This window comes from Rhincodon typus, chromosome 11, assembly GCF_021869965.1.
Source record: "Rhincodon typus isolate 14 chromosome 11, sRhiTyp1.1, whole genome shotgun sequence".
Classification (NCBI taxonomy): domain Eukaryota; kingdom Metazoa; phylum Chordata; class Chondrichthyes; order Orectolobiformes; family Rhincodontidae; genus Rhincodon; species Rhincodon typus.
In genome coordinates this window covers 39,597,086-39,599,364 of record NC_063342.1, presented here as the reverse complement: position 1 = coordinate 39,599,364, position 2,279 = coordinate 39,597,086, and positions in this window count along the sequence as shown.

The window sequence follows — 2,279 nt, the reverse complement described above, 5'->3', positions numbered from 1 at the left end:
TCCCTGTTCAACAACAAAAAAAAGAAAATAAATAAAATAAAACCTCAGACCACACATGTCGCTGCGTTTTGTTTCCACCCCCCCACCCCCCCAAAAATAAAAGGTGGAGGGGGAAACAAAATCTTTAATGTTGTTTAAAACTCAGCAGCCAGCAGGATGGCTGAATAATCCAGGGTTCGAGGCGACTTGGTTGCGGCCAGTGTCCCTGGGGCTGGTTTTTATAAGCGCACTGTTGCCGGAGCTCGCTAACGCACGCATGGAGTGTCTCAGTCTGATTGTAGCGGAGGCAGCCCCGAACACAGCAGCGGCTCTTCTTATAGACAAGCGCCAATCACTGGCGGCCAATCGCCGAGTCCCCCCCACCCCCCACCCACAGTACCCAGCCTGCTAATCACATGACCAATCCTTACACATTACACCAAGTTCTCAATCAGGGTCTAGGCTGGGGTTAGAAAAAGGGCATCCATTCAAAAAAAATGACAGAATACGCCCAGGCTGTGCCTACAGCCGCTACGAGCAGGAAACTCCCCTGCCTTACACACAAGAGGAATGGCCTTCATCCAAATAAGGCAAATGTCTGGCGGTTCTTTGAACGTTTCCACCAAACCCCCCCCCCTCCCCTCAACACACTGGGAGTACATCCTGAAGTGGGCCTACAACTTGCAATGCAGTCATTATCCTTTTTTTAAAAAATTTATATTTTTTTCTCTTCCTGCACGTAAAAGACAAGACAATCAGGCTGAGAGATTATCCCACAAATGTGTTGCGGTTTATGAAGATTTATTCATGAATAGGAAAACCTCTTTCTGTATTCCAAATTTCTTTTTCTATTGAGATCACACAAAAAATGTAGAAATTAAAAAGGCCAAACTCAAAACTACAGTTAGTCTTAAGCCTGCAGTTTATAATCAGCAACTCCTTTTACACATTTATATCACATAGAAGCGGTGGAATCGATTGTTTTCGTAATAGCCAGGTTATAATTGAACAATACGTTTAAATGACTTACTCCCTGCATATCATTGCTAAACCTTTAACCATTTTTAACTTTGTCAATAATGAGAATCAGCATTAAATTGCAACTACATCTGGTTAGCTAATCAATGATTTCATTACAACTATACAATACTTCTGTGTCATTTAGTAGCTATGTCAAAAACATTGTAAATGCTGCAAATAACCAACTTAGAATACAAAATGGCAACTACAGTTGGAATAATTTAATATGTATAAAAATGTAAAGCTTAAATTAGATATGTACAAATTCCAAACCATTGCACAAACTTCGTTGTAATTGTATATGATACTCTGAACACAGGCTGCATCATTGGTTGTCATAAACTGCTTGAGCATGTGCTTTTTCCTTACATTTTATTCTGCATTTAATTTTGTTTTATTTGCCTACGTGTATGCGAGTAATGAGTGTTTGTGTGAGAGTGAGAGATAGAGGGGGTAGGGTTGGGTAGAGGTGTGGGGTGGGTCGGTGCTTGGTTAGGTAGGGAGTGGTCATGGGTCACTGACCTGCATTAGTTGCAGAAACGCTTCAGGATGACAAGTGTAGGAAATGGACATTTTTAAGAATTCAGCTTTAAAATGAAAGAAATGGCACATTTTCTTCCTACAATGGTTGTCATTTTAATCTCGACGACATGCAGAAATTAAACTATAATTTTTGTAAATTAATGTAATCAATTTTGTGTTTAATGTACTGATTAGAAACACTTGTCAAATACGTTAGAACAACAATGCCCCATTAAATAAATAAAGGGACAGTGGATCCGCTGAAAACAGATGACATTTTGATGAAAAATTTATGAATATCAGAACTCAAATACTATAGCAATCAAATTTCCCTAATTAGTGTTAATTTCTATTCAAACAAAAATGAAACAAAAAAGGTAATTTCTGGAATTAATATATACTTACCAACTCAACTTAAATCCACTTGTCAATATCGTTTAATCTTAACTTCTTAGCCTTGCTGCTCTCTCTACTGTGGGCACTGGTGATCTGGTTAGCTTAACAGAAAGCACTGCAACTACAAGCTTCAAAGCATGTTGAAGGACTTACTACCAGGAATGAAGTGTAAACAAGAGGGGGCTGCTTCTGGGGGAGGGAGTGGGCAGTGTGTGAATCATGTGTGATGTGTCACAGTTTTTTTTAAGGCAGATGGGAATGCATTTCATGCAGTATGGTTTGTTTTGCTGTAGGTCAAGTTAAGTTAAGATGTCAGAATAGCATGAATCAGTCTAATTACTCCATTCGGGGTCGTGCATTAC